The sequence below is a fragment of the Lissotriton helveticus genome, chromosome 3_1 (genome assembly GCF_964261635.1).
Source record: "Lissotriton helveticus chromosome 3_1, aLisHel1.1, whole genome shotgun sequence".
Classification (NCBI taxonomy): Eukaryota; Metazoa; Chordata; class Amphibia; order Caudata; family Salamandridae; genus Lissotriton; species Lissotriton helveticus.
The window spans coordinates 458451309-458471575 of NC_136061.1; the positions used below are offsets into that span (position 1 = coordinate 458451309).

The 20267-nt window shown below is 50.2% G+C and overlaps 1 protein-coding gene across 1 annotated transcript in view; it reads left to right on the top strand.

The window, feature by feature from the left end:
- Positions 1-20267, top strand: part of SGO2 (shugoshin 2) — a 465484-nt gene that overhangs the window by 144974 nt on the left and 300243 nt on the right. The gene's annotated exons all lie outside the window — the stretch shown is intronic.

The following is a 20267-nucleotide window of genomic DNA, read 5'->3' on the forward strand; positions in this document are numbered from 1 at the left end:
ACCTTAGCCATGAGATTCCCCTTGCAGGTCACTTAAGCCAGAACAAGACTTGGGACAGGCTTGCCCCACACTTTCACTGGCCTCATATGTCTGAAGACACTAAAGAGTTTTGTTGCTCCTGTGTCACCTGCCAAGCCAGTGGCAAATCAGGTGGCACCACAAAGCCCCCCCCCCTTATACCACTACCTGTGGTGGGGGTTCCCTTTGAAAGAGTGGGGATTTACATTGTTGGACCAATGGACCCCTCAACAGCATCTGGGCACAGATTTATACTGGTGGTAGTGGATCATGCCACCAGGTATCCAGAAGCTATTCCCCTAAGGACCACTACAGCTCCTGTTGTGGCCAGGGCCCTGCTTGGAGTTTTCTCCAGAGTGGGGTTTCCTAAGGAGGTTGTCTCTGACAGAGGTGCAAACTTCATGTCAGGATACTTGACTGCAATGTGGTAGGAGTGTGGTGTAAATTACAAATTTACCACACCCTATCACCCACAGTGCAATGGGCTTGTTGAGAGATTCAACAAGACCCTCAAAGGGATGATAAAAGGGTTACCTGAAAAGCTTAGGCGAAGATGGGACATCCTTTTACCCTGCCTTCTGTTTGCTTACAGAGAGGTCCCACAGAAGGGGGTTGGTTACAGCCCTTTTGAGCTTTTGTTTGGACATCCTGTAAGAGGACCCCTATGTCTTGTGAAGGAAGGATGGGAGTTACCTCTCAAAAAGCCTAAACTTGACATAGTGGACTATGTACTTGGTCTCCGCTCCAGGATGGCAGAGTATATGGAGAAGGCATCTAAAAACCTTGAGGCCAGCCAAGAACTTCAAAAAGCTTGGCATGACCAAAAGGCTGTCCTAACTGTTTACAGAAGGTGTGGGTGTTGGAGCCAGTGGCCCCAGCAGCTCTCCAGGACAAATGGTCTGGACCCCATACCATCATTGAACAAAAGGGAGAAGTCACCTACTTGGTGGACATGGGAACTCCCAGGAGCCCTCACAGAGTACTTCATGTGAATAGGCTCAAAGCATTTGTTGACAGGGAGGACATGGGCTTGCTCATGGCCACAGATGAGGGGCAGGAGGAAGAGAGTGACCCCTCCCAGACCTGCTCACTCAGAACCCTGATGATGTGTCAGTAGATGGTGTAGTCTTTTCTGACCGCCTCTCTGAGCATCAACAAAAGGATTGCAAGCAGGTCCTTCAATCATTTAGACAAATGTTTTCTCTGACCCCCAGTCAGACAAACTGGTGCACACATGAGGTGGACACTGGAGACAGTCTGCCTATAAAGAGTAAAATCTACAGGCAACCTGACCACGTCAGGGACTGCATTTATTTATTTTTAAAGTTTTATATAGCGCGAACAAGATCTTTGCAGATAACAGAGCGCTTTACAGAAACAGGTGCTAGGGGCAACAGGAGGGTGATTAAACAGCTTAATGGGTTCAATATAGCAGTCAGTAGTAAGTCAGTAGCATAATAGGATAGCAGTCATGTACAGATATAATAACAAAAAAAACAATCAGTTAACCAATAATACAAAAACGGTGTAAAATCTTTGATCCAGCAACAATAGAGTACAGGTGAACTTTGGCTATAAGGATGGCCTGTACCTATTTCTTAAAAAATACAGAAAAACACCGGGTAGGGGCATCAAGAGGGTGATTAAACAAACTATTGGTTACAATATAGTAGTCAGTAGTAAGTGAGTAGCATAATAGGATCGCAATCATGTAAAAATATAGTAACAATAATCAATCAGGTATCCGAGATACAAAAGCGGTGCAAAGTCTCTGATCCAGCAACAAAAGAGTTCAGGTGAACTTGGCCATACCTCTTTCTTGAAAAGTGCAGTGGAGGAGATAAGCCTGATTTCGGGAGGGAGAGCATTCCAGATCCTGGGTGCCATTCCTGAGAAGGAGCGTTTGTATGTTTTTTCCTTCCGGAATCTACGAGGTTTCAGGAGTAGATTTTTTGTACTTCTATTGGATCTCGAACCTCCTGACATAGTCAACTTCTGAGTGAGGTAGTTGGGTGACTTGTGGTGTACGGCCGAGTGTGTCATAACGGCAATTTTCAGCTGTATTCTGGCTTCAAAAGGCAGCCATTCCAAGGATTTTAAGTCAGGGGATATGTGTGAATGTTTTCTTGAACCAGTAATGAGTCTCGCGGCCGCGTTCAAGGAGGCTCTTAGGGGTGCGGTTGTTGATAGGGGGAGTCCGCTGAGGGCCACAATTCCATAGTCTATGCGAGGGATGACTAGGGCTTGTACAGCAGTTTGGAAGTCCTTGGCTGGGAAGAAGGGTTTAAGTTTCCTCAACGTGTTGATTTGGAAATTAGCTCCTTTCGTTGCTTTGCTAATGTGCTGCTGCATGTTGAGCTTGGCGTCAAGTGTGATGCCTAAGGATTTCGCGGATTCCACGATGATGGGTTGGACATTGAGCGCAGTTAGGTGATTGAGCCAGATTTGGGTGATGGCAATTTTCGCAGGAGGTGAGATCAGAAGGAACTCAGTTTTCAGAGCATTTAGTTTGAGGTGATTATCGGCCAACCATGATTGGGTGTCTCTAAGTGTGGAGTTCAGAAGTTCGATGTCTTCCGGGGATTGTAGCTTGAGGTAAAGTTGGGTGTCATCGGCGTACATATGGAAGTGTACATTAGATGCTTGGAGCAGGGTGGTGAGTGGTTCCATGACGAGGTTGAACAATGTGGGGGAAAGGGAAGATCCTTGTGGGACGCCTAAAGTTACAGGCACAGGTGAGGACAGCACGTTGTTGATCTTGAACTTCTGAGACCGGTTATGTAGGAAGGAGGTGAACCATTTGAGAACCGTCCCGGATAAACCCATTCTGGTATTCAGCAGCTTCAGTAGGTTCTCATGTTTGACCGTATCAAATGCTGAGGAGAGATCAAGAAGGATGAGGAGGCAGGAATCATTGCGATCCAAGATGTGGAGGGCGTCATCAATTATGTGCGTCATAGCCGTTTCCGTGCTGTGTTTCGCACGGAAGCCTGATTGACGAGGGTTGAGGAGGTCAAACTGATCAATGTGTTTTGTCAGTTGGAGTTGTACACATTTTTCCAGCAGTTTGGCCAAGGTGGGGATATTGGTGATAGGGCGGTAATTGTTTAGGTCAGACGGGTCAGCTGTAGGTTTCTTGAGTATAGGCGTGACTTGCCCCACCTTGAGAGAGTCTGGGATGAGTCCTTGTTGAAGGGAGCTGTTAATGATTTTAGTCCAGAGTGGGAGGAGCAGGGGGGTGAAGTCTTTTACAGCATTAGCAGGTAGGGGGTCTGTGAAGTGATTAGAGGGCTTCAAGGTACCGAGCAGTTTGTGAATTGCTTCTTCAGAGTAGGTGTCGAAGGATGTCCATGATGCGTTGTTTTTAGGTTGAGTGGTATTCATGCTTATGGGGCTGGAGTATCGGCTTACATCATTGAGGAGATCACTTCTTATGTTGTCGGTCTTTAGCTTAAAGAAAGCAGAAAAGTCTTCACAGTGTGGAATATTGCTTGTTGTGCTTTTTGATTGTATGGGTTGCAACTTGGTTTGAGTTTTGACTAGTTCGAACAGTTTTCTTGGTCGGTTTTTTGCTTGGTCTAGCTGGAGGCTAAAAAAGTCAGATTTCGAGCGCTTGATTTTCCTAAAGTAGGCATTTCTCTTGTTCTTAAGCGTTTTAAGGTGCCGTGCTGAGGGGTCAGATCTGCCATTCGCATAACACGCCTGTCTTCATTGAGTCTACCGTCATACCAAGGGTTCGAGTTCTTGGCGGAGACTCTTCAGTTGCAGTGGGGCGGCTTTGTTGATTATTGAATTCATAGAATCAAGGTAGAGGTCGGTCAGTGATTGAACATCAGAGGCGCCCGAAGGGGGAAGGAGGAGACTGCAGGTGTGAGGAGGCAAGGAGTTGGGGTTAAGATTCTTCATGTCCCTTTTCCAGATCTTGGATTTGGTGGGTTGAGTTTAACTTTTTCGTTGATGAAGAAAGTGATAATATGGTGGTCTGACCAGTCACAGGGTTGGATCGCCCCCAGTTGGGTAGAGTCCTCTTTGGCGATGATAAGGTCGAGTATCGAGCCTTTGTCGTGTGTGGGGCTGTTGCATATTTGGGTGAGGTCAAGCGCATTAAGGAAAGTTTTGAGACTATTCACCACTGCGTCTTTCTGATCCTTCCAGTGGAGATTGAAGTCACCCAGGTAGATTTGAGTGATCTGCCGACCAGCGTTGGATGAGATCGTGTCCATAAGTTGTTGGGTGAAGGTGAGGTTGTCCCCAGGCGGGTGGTAGATGAGATGTAAAGCGCATACTGGTTTGCCCTCGCTGGCGATATCGAGGCAGAAGAGTTCACATGAGGTGAGGGAGGGGGAGGTGACTTTAGTAACGGAGAGGTTGCTCCTAAAAATGCATGCGATTCCCCCGCCCGTCCTGCCGGTCCTGTCGAGTCTAATGATGTGGTAGTTGGGGGGGGGGGGGGGGGGGGGGGACTAGTATGTCTATTATAGGTGTAGAGGCTTCAGTTAGCCACGTTTCAGTCAGAATGGCTAGGTCAAGATCCATTGTTATGACGAGATCCGCGATGTCGGAGGAGTGTTTCGGAACCGATCTGCAGTTGAGTAGGATGCATTTGAGTCTGGGGGTGAGAAGGGTGGTCGAGTGTTCTAGAGAGAGGGGGACTTTTCTTAGATTATTGGGGACGGAGCTTCTGTTGCTTCGAGTGGGGGGCCTAAGGGGATTTGTGAGAATTGTGGGTATGGGGAGGTGTGTGGTGGTTGTGTGTTTTAAGGGGCCTGGGCCAAAAGAGCGGAGGAGGGTGCATAGGTCGTGGTCCGAAAGGGATTTGAGGGCGCGCCGGGGTCGGTGGGTGTGATTGCGAGCGGGGATAGAGGGCCAACGCGGGGAGAATTGATTGCGAGGGTCTGTGGGGAGGGTGGGGGACTTGTTGGATGAGGAAGTGGTGGTAGGTCGGAGTTGTCTGGGGTGTGTGTAAAGAAGTTCTTTGATGGTGTGGAGATCTTCTTTGACTTGTAGGAGGGTGGATAAAATCATGTCCAGAGGTGGATTGGGGATGGTGTTGGGGATGAGAGCCGTAGGCGAGTGGTTGAGTAGGGAGCTGGAAAGGGAACTGGGTAGGGAGGGGGGATATGCTAGAGTTAGTGCAGTGCTCTGAGGTAATAGTGAGTGGGGTGGCATTCGATGGGTGAGAGAATTTGTGGGCGAGGGGTGTGGGTGAGATAGGGGGGAGGTTGGAGGCATAGATGGGACGCTGGTAGGAGGCGGCGCCGGTGAGTTGGGGGATGAGTGAAGGCTGAAGACGGTAGGGGTGCACGGAAGGTAGTGGGGGCTGAGAATGGGGGGGGAGAGTGGCGTAGGTGTTAAGGTAGGGGAGGTGGTGTGTTCTGTGAGTCTAGTTGGGAGAGTGGGGAAGTGGGGAGTGAGAGTGGGGGGGAGCTAGGGTGGGAGATGGATCTGCCGCAGGGCGGGGGAGATATGTTCCGGGCGGTGGTGGGTTCTGTGAGACTCGTTGGAGGTGTGAGGTGGGGGGAAGGGAAGGTGGGGGTATGGAGGATGTATGAGGGGGAGTGATCTTCGCCAGCGAATGAGGGGTGAGGAAGCGTTACATCGGGAGTGTGACTGACTACAACGCTGGGAGATGGGAGAGGTGTGTGTCATTCCGCTGTTGTGGTGGGTTAGGCAAGTTAGATTGAGGATTGGAAGTGGAGGGTATTGTGTAGCCAGAGGTGTTCGGAATGGAGTTCCACCGTTTGACGATGTGTTCTAAGAAGGTGGGGAATAGGTTGTCGAGTCCGTCGAGGTTCCTATCAATGGATTGGAATAGGATGGTCCTGTTGTTGTAGATGGTGATGGTGGCTCTGCCTGGGAAAACTTGGGATGGTGTGGTGGACAGCGTTAGGCCATGAGCGGATTTTCTGGTGGTGGAGATAGTGAGAATGGAGAGGAGCGCTTTCCTCCACTGTGCTCTACGTAGAGTGTAGAAGATGATATCGGTGCTCGTGGCTCCATTGATCAGTGAAAAGTAGGTGTCCACAAACGGGGTTTCAGGGTGGGCCTTCAAGAAGTTGTGTTTGAAGCGTTTGGCGTTTTTTTTGGAGAGCTCGGGTGGGTAGATAATTTTGTATGTGTGCTTGCCCATGCGTTCCATGGTGGAAGAGGTGTAGATAGAAGAGGGGGGGTGCGTGGGTGAGTGTGTGAGGTTACAGGGCTGTAAGCCTGAATAGTCTTCGGTATGGACAGTAGGTGGGAATGACTAGTCTAAGATGACCACCACAGTGAAGGACTAGTCAAAGATGGCCACCAGAATAACCTATAGAGAGACAAGAGTGGTAGTCCTTTCTCTGTTGTTGATGTGCCTTAGAGAGTTTAGTTTCCCTTTCTACTCTGGGGCAAATCGAGTTAGTCCATCTTCTGTGTTGCTTGGTGGGGAGGAGAGAGATTATCTTCTATGTTGCGAGGAGAGAGCCTTATCTCTGTTTGGGTGATCCCTGACCGCGTTGGTATGTAGCCTCATGGTCATCTGGTGGGCAGTGGGAGGCGATTTATGGCTCCAGTTTATGGCCCCAGCCATTTTAGACAATGGAGAGTGAGAAGGGCGAAAAGACCGCGAAGATAATTTGCACGCAGATATCACCATAGGATTTCGGGCAGAGAATGCAAAGCCAGCATGATTGTTTACAGTATGATTGTTTACAGTAATACTTATGCGTGCAGATACCTTCAGGACATCGTGGTCCCCATGGTCGTCAAGCTGCACTGAGGCTGTTTGAATCAGGCGCAATAAAGCAGACTTGCGCTTCAGCTAATCACGCAGGCAGGGCACACCAGAGACGCCCTGCAATGCTCGACTCGTCAGTGTAGAGGCGGGCAGCTGGAATGCAATCTCTATTTTCGCCGATCCTTGGGGGGGGGGGGGCATCCGGCTGAAACAGAGCGTATGCTCCGCGATCCCAAGAGAGTCTCCACGGGGGGAGGGGGTGAGGGGGGTCTCCTCTGCTTCGCTCCCGCCCGGCCGCTCCAACGATGTTATCCGGGGAGGGACGCCTACCTCGGCAGCAGGACACCAGTGCTCCCCCTTGGCTCGACGACGACAGCTCTCCCACGCTGCTTCCAGTCCGGGGTCCACGGGCAGGACGGGGCGATCAAGGTGGTGAATGAAGGCGGGCAGGACACCTCCGCAGTCCCCCGCCGCGTCCAGTCCAGGGAACACAGACAGGACGGGGGCGATCAAGGTGGTGAATGCAGGCGGTCAGGGCACCTCCGCAGCGGGCTCCAGTCATCCGTCCGGAGCCTCTCGACATCGGCCCCTCAAGTGGCCGCAGCAAGGATCCAGGCTCGGGTCCACATCCACAAAGTCCGGCGCAATTGAGGGCGACCCCAAGGCGAGTCGGACACCTCCGGCGCACCGCAACTGCCCACGTCCGTCGCAGGCAACCACAGCGTGCATCAGTCATCCACAGCGGGCTCCGGCAACAAGCATCCGTGCCGTGCCCAGCAGATGGTCAGGGACAGCCCAGGGTCCGCAGAAGAAGTGGGGGTGACTCGGTCCTCTCCTGCTACGACCGCAGCCTCCGGTCAGATCGTGTACCCTCAGCCAGCAAACAGGTAGGGATGTTACTGTTCAAATCCAGTTACTTGTAGTTGAGGTACAAATCCAGTTACTTGTGGCGTTGCTCGAACTGCTGGAGATGCTGCTGGGTGCTAACAGGGATAAAATCCAAAAATGGGATCCCAAGCACTAGGAGCTCTTACCAAGCGCTCCTACCCGGCGGCCATCTTGCGCAGATGCATTGCTCTGCATAAAGAAAGAAGTACAAAAGATGTTGGAGTTGGGAGTCATTAAACCCTCAGAGAGCCCTTGGGCTAGTCCTGTAGTTCTAGTGCCTAAACCTCACACCCAGGATGGTAAGAGAGAGATGAGGTTCTGTGTAGACTACAGGGGTCTCAATGATGTCACTAAGACAGATGCCCACCCAATACCTAGAGAGTGGACAAAAGGAGGTATTGGGTCCTACAACTGGCTAGCCTGGACCTCAACAACTAATAAACAGAACAGAAGTGGCTAGTCAGGTTTGTTTTTTAACGAATTACTGCCCCCGCAACCAATTTATCTTGCGCGAACTAAACTTTTTTTTGTCACAAAATGATTTATTTTCATTTATAGTTAAGTTTCATTAATCAGACCATATGTTTTCAAAGGAGACTCACGTCAAAACAGTCAAATCAATAACATACAATAATGTGCACAATATATACAAGTGTACAGGGGTTCACAATGGATACTCAAAATTCAAAGACACCAAAATGACTTCCTACATAACAGGTACATTCAAAATAAATTGCGACGTAAACAACATTTCAACAAGAAAAACTGATACACAAAAGAAACCAGTCCTTTCATTCAAAAACCAGTGAACAGGTGGAAGTAGGGATGGCATTGGACTGCCTGCCTGTCTCACAAAACCTGTGACGTGTTTATTAATTTCAAGGATTAACAGCGGGTTCCACCAGAGTGGTATTAGTCAATCCTAGCTGCACCCTTCTTCCTTGTCACTGTTGAAATTGGCAATGTATATACACATAAGCGGCGTTCATTTGTGTTCACTGTACCCCTTGTTGTAAGCAGAACGGATATCGCTAAAACACTGACTGTGTTATCCCGCTAGCATAGACCCATGCACACACGTACACGACAGCCATTTTAGGTACCATGGTCTCCCTGTTCACGATCGCCCGTCAGCACACTTCCCTGACCCTGCAAACTTCCCCCCCATGCACCCTGACTGCCCCCGCTCTCACATGCACAAGTCATGAGCCCTCCCCTCCCGCATGACTCTGTCTCTGAGAATCGCACCCCGCGCCTGACCAAACCCCTCCTGTCCCTCCATGAATACCCCTCCTGTGATGACCTCTTCCTCTGAACCTAATTGTTTTCACGGACCGCTGGTCATCCCTTAGCCTGAGGATACAGTTCATTGCCCACTACTGTATGCACTCGCCTCTCTTGAAAGGAGCCACTATTGATCATGACCACCCCCACCCCCTGAGATTCGATCAGGAGCACACATTCCAACGGAATCAACAGCACACTCAGCTGCATGACAGCCCCCTCCTATTGTATGGAGGATAAGGGCCCCTACTGTAGCCACGTGTTGGAATATCTTCGTACTTTACAATGTCTTGATTGTAATGAAGGATGTGTGTGTGCCATAAACCTGTGTATAAAAGACGAAGCCTCAGAGAAACTTGTTAGAGCACCTCCCGAAGACACTATGCGAGTGTCCCAAATGACATGCTCTCCTCATGAGTAATAAACTCTGTTCTTGTTTTCCTGCCTTCAGCGCCCGTCTCTTTATTTGGTAATTATTTCAAGATGGAAACGAAGAGTCGCCCTGCACCAGCAGCCTGGGCATTGGGTGCGATCGGGGCAGACTTTTCAACAGTCACAGGCTGGGGGTCAACGCGTTTCGAACCATATTGAATCGTGGTTCTCCTCAGGACATGGACTGGATAAAATCCTCACTGCCCAGCGCACACAGGGGCTGTGGGAATGAGGGTTGTCTGCACATCAAATGGAGTAGTCTGTACTGTATTATTGACGCACGGTGACGAACCATATATTCATATATTTTCAAGGGCGCCCGTAAAGAGGTGCGCAGTAGGTCCGAAGAGCAGATCACCTTATCTTGCGGCTGCGCACGAAGTGCAGGCGCTGGTAGACTGAAGCACCGGAAAATATTTTTCTACACTCTGCAAGGGGCGGGACTCTTCACCGACACCATGGTACTTGTCCTGGATTCAATCCATCTGGACACCGCCATCAAAATCCAGCGTGTGCTAGCGCGGGCCGACTGCTAGCTGATTACAGAAGGTCCCGGATTGGGCCAAAGATAGCAAAGATGGACAAATACCCAATACCTAGGGCAGATGAACTGATAGACTAGTTGGCTTCTGCAACTTTCTTAAGTACATTTGACCTAACAGCTGGTTATTGGCAGATCAGGTTAGCTGAGGATGCCAAGGCCAAAACAGCATTTTCTACCCCAGGAGGTCATTACCAATTTGTGGTGATGCCCTTTGGTTTGAAAAATGCACCTGCCACTTTTCAACGGTTGGTGAATCAAGTTCTCACTGGGTTGGATGACTTCTGTGCAGCATATCTAGATGATATTGCTGTCTTTGGCTCCACCTGGGAGGATCACCTGATCCACCTGAGGAATGTTTTGGAGGCCCTGTAAAAGGAAGGCCTCACTATCAAGGCTACTAAGTGCCAGATAGGGCAGAGTCAGGTTGTGTACCTGGGCCACCTTGCAGGTGGAGGCCAGGTTCAACCATTGGAGAGCAAGATACAGGCCATAAAGGACTGGGCTCCTCCAACCACCCAGACACAGGTCAGAGCTTTCTTGGGCCTGTCTGGTTACTATAGGAAGTTTGTCAAAAATTATGGGTCCATTGTGACACCACTTAATGACTTGACAAGCAAGAAAATGCCAAAGAAAGTTCAGTGGACAGTTAGCTGTCAGAAGGCATTCGATGACCTAAAGCAGGCCATGTGTACTGCACCTATTCTCAAGAATTCTGACTACTCCAAAACCTTCATTGTCCAAACAGATGCATCTGAGTTGGGTGTGGGAGCTGTTCTTTCTCAACTGAATATTGATGGTCATGACCAGCCCATTGCTTTTATAAGCAGAAGGCTGACCCCTAGAGAGAAACGTTGGTCAGCTATTGAGAGGGAGGCCTTTGCTGTGGTTTGGGCCATGAAGAAGTTGAGGCCATACTTGTTTGGAACTCACTTCAAGATTCAGACCGACCATAAGCCCCTCTTATGGCTAAATCAGATGAAGGGTGAAAACCCCAAACTTCTTAGGTGGTCCATTTGCCTACAGGGGATGGACTTTACAGTGGAGCACAGACCAGGGACTGACCATGGCAATGCAGATGGTCTCTCCAGGTATTTCCACTTAGAACAGGAAGACTCACCTGGTCAAGGTTAGTTTAATGTCCCCAAGTTTGGGGGGGGGGAGGGTTATGTAGGAGAGTGGGGTCTGCAATCCTATGGTCACCCCAGATTTTTGCTTTTTGCTTCACTGGTTTACGACTTTCCCTGGCTGTGGGCCTGCTAATCAGACCCACAGCCTAGCTGTTTTCTCTCTAAATTGACAACCATGTACCTTAGGTGCATTTACCAATTGGTACTGGGCCACCTTATCAGTCCCTGTACAGTGTACCATAGGTACCCAGGGCATAGGTGTACCCAGGGCCTACCAGGGGCTGAAGCATGTATTATGCCACGCCTGGCTGGCCGTCTAAACAGACACAACTGTCTGCACGACAGCTGGGGCAAGGTGGTGTAATCACCCTTTGCTCTAGATATATTTACCTATATCTAAACCTAAAATGGACACATATATTCCTATCAGTCACTCCTATGGAAGGCCTTATCAATCCTGAAGGCAGAGTGCTTGGAAATATGTGAGATGGTGCTCTGGCATGAGCTGAGCCCGTTTGCAGCTTGCGGAACCAAGTCCTAATAGCTGTTCCATGATAACGCTATACCATATACTCTTAAGTGCATTATAATCCTCGCGGTTAAATGCTAACTCTGGTATAACATTATCAAAACATGTCGAGTAAGGTGTCATACGAATTCCACCCTTCTAGAGGGACACGACATGTATGTAACTGAGAACCCCGGTTAAAGCTAACTCGAGCCTTGGCATCTCAAAATGGATGCTGCCACCACAGACACAAGTCTGACCTCCTGCTGCTGGGAGTCCTTCCAGCGAGGACGGCTTGGACAAAGGGTTTCCTGCCTTGGGAGGTGCTAGCACCACCCCAGACAGGACTTTGTGTATTGGGTAGGATAGGCTTGAAAGGAATGAGACATGCCTGGGGCACACAAGGTGCCCTGTGCATACACCGGGTCAAACCAGTTGCTGGGGCATCCCTGCCCCAGCTCTGGCGGGAAACCGGACAAAGGATAGGGGTTGTAACCACCCCCCTTCCTGGTCCCACCCAGGGGTGGGACCTAGTCAGTAGTGCAGCCCCCTTTAGCAGGATAAAGGTAGGAGCTGGTCCCATTCCAAATTAGATTAATCCTGAACTACTCTACAAGAAGAAACTCTGGACTTCGACGTTCTGCTCCACAGAAGACTGAAGAAAATCTCCCTTGTGGGCAAGGAGTGTCCACCCTGCAACTGCAGGCACCATCAAGCATCCAGCGGCTTCCCTTTATCGTCTTCCCTCGAGGATCCAGACTTCGGGGCCCGCCGAGACCCGGATTCCCAGACCTCTCCGACCTCTACCTACATCTGCAGCAAAGCTGAGACCCGTGGGTGCGACGAGACACGTGGGACCGGCCATCTTGGAAGAAACTGCACTTCGCTTCCAGCACGACTCCCGAGGTTAACTCGACCAAGTGCTTTGGGGACTGAGAAGCCCCAGCCCCGAGCAGCCCCTGCACCGAAGATCAGCCCTCCAGCATCCACGAGATCTGCGTGGGGCCCTTCTGCTTGTTTGCTGCTCGACGCGTTGTCTGGTCACTTGCCTGCTGGCTAGTGGCCTCCTAGACGACGAATCTTTGGATCTTTGCTGCTGGTCTGGTTGCTCCAGACTGGCCCTTGCTCCCTTCCAAAAGAGGGGCACCCCGGACTCTCCTAGTCCGCACCAGACGCTTTCTCCACTCACCGCGTGGGTTGCCTTTGCCAAGGCCTATTGACGCCGATTCCGGATCCAACCCCGCCGACAGAAAGAGCCTGCGTGGGACAGCTCGTGCCTCCATCCTGGTCGTCGAAGACACCTCCTGGTCCACGTGGCTGCAGAGTCAAGCGTCCACTCTTCACCTGATCGCGACGTCGACATCTGGTTCCTTCCTGGTTCCACTTCAGTCACTGGCTAGTGACTGTGAACATTGTCCCCTCTGCTTTCAGGTCTCCTTCTTCACCAATCCACCCTTGGATTGCACCGGACATCTTCCCCCTGGTCGCCTGCAGCATCTTTTCTTTCAGGCTCCATAGACTTCAACGCAAGAACCCGACGCACTTTGACACCTATGCACCCGCAGTCCGTGGGTGAGGTAACAAGAGCATTTCGGTGCTCAAGGGTAGTTTAACTGTCCTAGTGTCCAGTTCCACAGTCGTTGTAGTCCTATCTAGGCAGGATTGTCCGTACTCACCTTTAACTCGAACTGTACTGTCCATAGACGTTGTTACGCATCTCACGTGTGAGTTCACACTCTGCACACGCGTCCCGTGGGCCTCCTATTACTTACCGAAGGTGAAGATAGCGTAGTCCTAGCGAACCTCCAGCCTCTGGACAGCTCCATTTCTTTTATCGACTCTCACATTCCACTTACTTAGTATATGGTTTGTCGTGCCTCTAAGGCACCATTGTAATTTTGTGCAACTTGTCGTATTTTTCTTAAGATATTGTCATGTGCTTAGCCCTCTGACCTCATAAAGAGTTCAGAGGTGTTGTTATTAATAAATATTCTGTTTATTTTCATAACAACCTGTGTGGTGTCCTTTCATCTGGTATTCAAGGGGTTATATTGTGGTAAAACAGCTGGCTTCACATGCCAAAAGAGTTTAGCCTAAGACTGCTTTGTCCATGCTACCATTAGGATAGCTGGTCTATAAGGTTGACTTACAACCAAACACCATAAGGGTTTTTTGGACTGATACAAGGTGATCACTAGAACTAGTGAGCATCATATATCAGGCCAACTTCTCACACTGCTCCTTTTGGGTCATGTGTGCCTAACCCTCTCTGTGGTGTGTCCAGGGTCTCTTCACCCTCATGTTTGCTGGCCTGGGAGTTGGGAAGGTCTTTGTGTTCTTCCCTCTTTTGGGGTGCAGCTTGTCGGTGCCCCGGGCTTTTCTTCCTTCTTTCTCCCTGTCTCCTTGGAGCCTCTGGGTTGTTCTTTTTCCTCTTCCTTGCCTTGGCCTTGGATGGCAGTTCTGTAGCCCTGTAAGGGAGTGGGGTGCTACGGCTTCGCCTTGCCTTGTTTCTTCGGATGAGTGGAATGGGTTTCCTCTTTTTCCTTTTCTTCTTCTCCCGCCCTCCATTGGGATCGGTGGCGTTCTGCTATGGGGATTCCCCTTGCCTGCGGGGTCGAGGCTCCTTGCCTTGTCCGTTGGCCTGGTCCCCTGTGGGTCCTCTGTTAGGTCCAAGCTGGTGGACCCTTTCACAGACCTTCCTACCCCATGGGTATGGCTACGGTATCTATTTTACGTTAAGGAATCTGCGGCTAGTAGTCTCTATCAGATGTACGAGTTACCTTCGGTAGCGATGTATCTGGTAGATACATTCTAGCTGCAGATTCCTTCACAGCCCGCCCTTCCTCCCTGTTCTGCGAGGACCATTGGCTTGGTCTTCTGCACGCTCCTCCCTGTGGGTTGCTATGTCTACTGTGAGTGCATTCTTTAGCTCTTTTTGATGGGATGATTTGTCCTGTTCCTTCCTCCTCTTCGGCACATTGGAGGATGGGTTTATAGGTACTTCTGTGCCCTTCTGCTCAGGTTGCTCAAGGATTGGGGCCTACCTTCAATCTCTTCCCTTCCCCTCCCTCTCCCCTTTATTACTAAGGGTACTGACTCCTCTGCTATCCTCTAGGTTGGGGGTCATCTGGTTGTGCCTCTGCCCTTTGTTCCTGAGGGAGGGCTGTCTACGTACTGGCAAGGAGACTGCTCAGGGCTGTGCTCTGTTCTTTCTTCTTTTCCCTGCCTATTGGTACTGCAGTGTTGACATTGCTCCTTATGGTGGTGTTCGTCACCGTTCCTTTTTCCATTTTTTTCTGCTCTTTCGCACACTGTTCCTATATTCCCACAGTTTTGTCTGATGGCTCCGCGTTGTGGCGCCGAAAAGTTCTCCAAAGAAAACTGACGTAGGCGCGTCGGGGTGGGACTTATGTGGCACCGCAAACGTCACGTACGCAGACGACGCCTTGGCAGAGTCGCGTGATACCGGCGTGCAAGGATTCTGCGGCAATTTTTTTTACGGATCCAATCTCACGCCTGGGGATAATTCTACGCTAAGGAATCTGCGGCTAGAATCGTCTTTACCAGATACATCGTTACCAAAGGTAAGTTACTCGTACTATTATGCCGCTGGGAGAGAAGACTACTCCACAATAGAGTACAGGTTACTGACCTGCCATCCCTCCTCTTGCAGGGCGAGGGCACTTCTGTTGCGGTGCCTTATGTGGTCAGACAGACTGCTCGCATTTGGCAAACATTTGCTGAGCGTATCTTACGACACACCCCGTTCTATCGGAAGTTTTCGGTTTAGGACATTGCGCCGGTCAGGAGGGTGATGTCCAATATGTAAAACTGGGTGTGGCAAGAGTGAGGTTGTGACATACTCGCAGATCTGTACCCGAGCGAAAGCTTCATTACATTCCAGCAAGCCTGAGACGACTTAGGATTGGGGCAGGAACAATACTTGCATTACGCTGCCTTAGACAATATATTCAAAGAAATAGGGCCCATGCATCCATCGATCACACAGACTCTAGACATCCAACTCACGTGCGGGAAGACGCTCCATTTCACTACTGTATAGGGACATGAGAGCGGAACCCCCCCCCCCCCCCCCCCTTCCTGGGAGGGGGCGTTTGTCACTTGGAGCTCAGATCTAGAGGTACCACTGGCGGATAAGGACTGGAGGGTGGTGGGTGCACTCACACACGGGGTCTCCTGGAACACTCTATTCCAGTGAATTCACTACAACTACATGCACCCCACATATATGACCCCGGAGAGAATGGCCCCCAACTCATGCCCTAGGTGCCGCGAGGAAGGTGTCAATTTTCTGCACTTGGCATGGGAATGTCCTACGGTCAGCATTTTGATTTTATTTATTTATAAAGTTTTATATAGCGCAAAGAAGATCGTGAAGGATATCTGAGCGATTTACAAAAATGATGGAAGGAAGGACATAAGAGCAATGATGACATCGAGTAAGAATACAAAAAAAACAAGGAATAATCACATAATTACAAGGCAAATAAGACTTGTTGAGTAGTACAATAAACGGGTATATAGCAGGCTATGCAGGAAGGCACACTATGCAGTAAGGAAGAACGGCTTCAAATGTTTGTACAGTGAATGTAGGATCACTAGCTTCGAGCAGGGGAAACCTAGCCCAATTATGGTAAAAATGTATTCATTTGGCTTCCAGTTTGAAAGCAGCCGTTGAGGAGATTCTGCAAATTTCCGGTGGAAGAGAGTTCCATATCTTTGGGGCCCGGTGACAAGTTCTCTTTTTGCTAAGGATGAGTGGTTTTTGGAGGAAATTTTTTTTTTTTTTTGTTGTGATCAATTTTATTAGCTTTTATTAGAACAACAACATAAGAGGACAGCGAGTAGATGCACAATACATCAGCGTTCATCATCAACAGATAGTTAGGGGGCCCATTCAAACTACAAGGCCCTTATAATAGCTCTCGTGGACGTAAAATAAGACTACAAAGGAAGTGGGAAGTCAGCGTAAAGTTCAACCCAGTATGTTTAGCCATTTGCCCCATAGCTATTCAAACTTATCAGGGCAGCCCCGGGTTTCAAAGAGAGGTTCTGCTTGGGCCGTGAACCACTCCATCCCCGGTGCCATTTACGTACAGTGGGAGGCTTTGCCTGCGACCAGGCCGCCGCTATGTCTTTGGCCACAGCCATTGCCGTGCCTAAGAAACACTTATCAGCTCGAGAACCGTCCAAGCCATGAATTACCCCTAGAAGGAGACGGAGGGGGATCATGTGGAACCTGCCACCCCAGAGTGTATGTGAGTTCAGTTTCTATACCCGCCCAGAAGGATGTGAGATCGGAAATTGCCAGACAATGTGGAAAAAATCGGCCTGGGCCTGGCTGCAGCGCGTGCAATCCGGTGAGGGGCGTAGACCCACCCTGTGTAGGTGTAAGATATGCAGCGTGGAGGTACACCAGCTGGATGAGGCGTAATTTTGAGGAGCATGTCGGAGTTTTGGGAGCCATCAGGGCATCTCGCCAGTCCACCCCCTCCAGGGGACCCACTCATCCCTTGTCAGCGGGCCCGCAACGCATCTAAGGTGACAGGGCTGTTCTGTAGTAGGGGATTTCTGTGTATAGTCATAATCTAGCTCATGTGCGGGGACCCCGGAGCAATCAAAAATAATCTCTTAAGCTGTCTGCTTTGCAGTAGTGCATAGACACTTAAGAGAGAATTAAAGACGGATAATGCAGCCTATACCTGCAAGGCTACACTGTCCAGTACTTCAACTAGAAATGCAAAGGATATTTTACCAGTATCACATTCAAACCTGTCTGCCAGGTTTCACCAATCTCGAGACCCCAGCTACTGCAGTTCTCCTAGATACTGAAAAGGCATTTGATTCTCTAGAATGGCCCTTAATACTCTATCATACAACGTATGGGGATGCAGTCGTGCTTTATAGCCACAACGGTGCTACTATACAGCCAACCAACTGCTTGATTGAGACTGAATGGTACATTGTCTACTCCCTTCAACCTCTCGCGGGGTACCAGACAGGGCTGCCCGTTGTCCCCTCTCTTCTTTATACTGGCAATGGACCCTTTTATGCGTCATTTTTAGGAAAAACACCTGCACAGGGGTCTACAGTTCAACACGGTGCAGATCGATACCAAAGGGGATGATGGACTGAGCGTTTGAGCACATCAAACACTCACCCCCAGTCAACTGATCTGGGTTTAATCCATCACCATTCTTTAGCTCACTCCACCACCCCAGTTCAGACATGGCCATATACAAATCAGTCTGACCCTATGCCTCATGGGAACAGTCCAGCCTGAACTGCCAAGCCATGTCTTCCCTGGACCGGAAACAAGCATCCTGGGACCGGTTTCAAATTCATAATCCTCATCAGCCTGGCTATCTTGAATCCAGTGGTAGAGTGAGCAAGGGACCCACTTCTGGGCATACCCTGCCAACGTAGGGCGAATGCAGTATAAATATAAGAGCCCTGCACCTAAGAAATCAGATCCTGCTTGAACCACGAAGAACCTCTGCCTGACTAGAAGGACCTGGAAAAGCTGAAGGAGGAGTGCTGTCCCTGACCTGGGGGGTTGGCCGGCAATGTGCTTCAACCTAATCTCCAAGGGCTTGTGGGTGAGCTTGCCCCCTGAACGGAGTCCCAGGAATATTGGACTCTTCCTGCCTCAAGAGCCGCTGGACATTGCCCAAAATTTGCCCTGCAGCTGGAGCCACAGTCGAAGTGTGACTCGAAACCCTGTTTGCTCTGCAGCTGTGGCTGCCCCGCACCGTGTGGCTCCGCTCTGTACGAGCGGTAACCCGCACTGTCCACTGCCGGGCCGCCTACACCCCGCTGCACCCTCCCGCCGTGAGCCGCACTGCTCGTCTCGCCGCCCCTGCCGCTGGCAGTTAAAGACCGGAGCGCCCCGCAAGGAGAATCCGCCCCGTATGCCAAAGCGTACCGGCTCCCTTGGCGCCGCACTCCAGAACCCGAACCCGCTCACTTGAGAGTACGGCTGGTACGCCCGAGGCGTACCGGCTGCCCCGTACTGCGCCGCTGGGTTCGGATTGGCATCCCCGGTCCAAGGCACGACGCGCATCCCGCGCCTCATTGTGAAGCCGCTATGACCCAGACCGTCCGCTTCGCCTTGCAGCCCCGCCCTGAACAGAGGCATCTACCCGAGCTGGGCTCTCACCGGAGAAGAGCCAACGCACGCTCCTGGGACACCTTCACCTGCCGCATCATCCGCGTCGACCCCTACGAACTTCAAGGTACTGTGAGAGTCGCCCCTGACTGTGTGCGCATCGGACCAGCGAATCCGCAATGTTTTTTACTCTTTTAAGACACGAGAGAACCGCGCAGACAGCGCGACACGCAGAGACCATTAAGACACGCATTTGTGAAGTAAAACTTTGCTTTTTTAATAGTATTGTGGCCTCATTAGAAACGTTATTTGGTTCTTGTGTTAAGCCTGTATAAAGACAACCTATTTTTTTTATATAAAACTAGACTGGTGTACATTTGTGGTGTATCATTGAAATACTGTATGTGGTCATAAATGCTTAACTCATAACGCTCTGAAGTTTAGCCTTGTCTGCTCGCACCACGCAACCCAGAGGGTGAGCAGGGGTTATTTTAAAGAGTAAGTCCATTACCCTGACTAGAGGAGAGGGTCCCTGCTTGTCACAAGTACTTTTTTTTTTTTTGAGTCTTCAAAAAAACTTTATTTATAGTTTAGCAGGTAACACAGCTGTGCGCCTACATCCACTTCATGGCTGGCAGCTCACAATCCGATCTTTGCGTTCTGTCACGGTGTATTGGCTTCCAAACCATTGATTAACACAGCATGCCGCCTACAACCACACAGGGCCGGCCTCGTATGAAATCAGCGTTTACTTTGCCAGCCTGGTATCCTGCACCATATCCGCGCATCCCCCCCTCTCCCACCTCCCTTGTATGCCCATCTGACTTCCGTGCATCTTACAGTGAGAGAGAGCACAGCGCAACTTATGCTCTGTAGGCCTGTGTTAGACTCAGCTTTTTTATCAACCTTTTCAACTTAAGATAACTGTTGACCTTAGGTAATAATCATTAGCCAGTGTGCACACGTCAACTGTGTAAACGTAGAGCAAACTTAAAAGGGCACTTTACCGTACACTCCTCGTACTTTCTTATCACGTTCTAGTCACATTCGGGGGAACGTCTCACAGACGTACATACTTTCATCCATCACACCTCATCCCCCTAGCACAATTCCCGGTATTAGTTCTGATCCTCACTGCCCCAGGACAGACCCCCTCTCACATCCCTCTCTCTCCAGCATGTACTCATCGTCCCCTGACTGTTCAGCACAGCAGACCTGCAGGTATTCGCGCAGCGGGGCCCATATGTCTTTAGGTTTCGACTTCACAGACAACTCTTCCGCATATGTCTCAAGCTGGTCTCTGCAGAACACCATATCTTTTAGCCAGCCCGATATCTTGGGAGAAAGTCTGCTGTCCCAAGTGAATAACACACGCCGCTTTGCCAGTAGCAACACCACCTGAATCAGTTTGTCCAGTGCACCTTTTGGCACAGACCCGTGCCCTAACAAGCACAGCGCTGGGTCGTTCTGCATCTCAATGCCTGTCATCTTTGCCACATTAGTGACCACTTCATCCCAGTATGTATGCACACGGGAACACTCCCTAGCCAGGTGTATGAATCCCGCATTTTCGGCTCCACACCTCTTGCATTTCCCCTCTTCTCTCAATCCTATTGGCCCCACAGCTT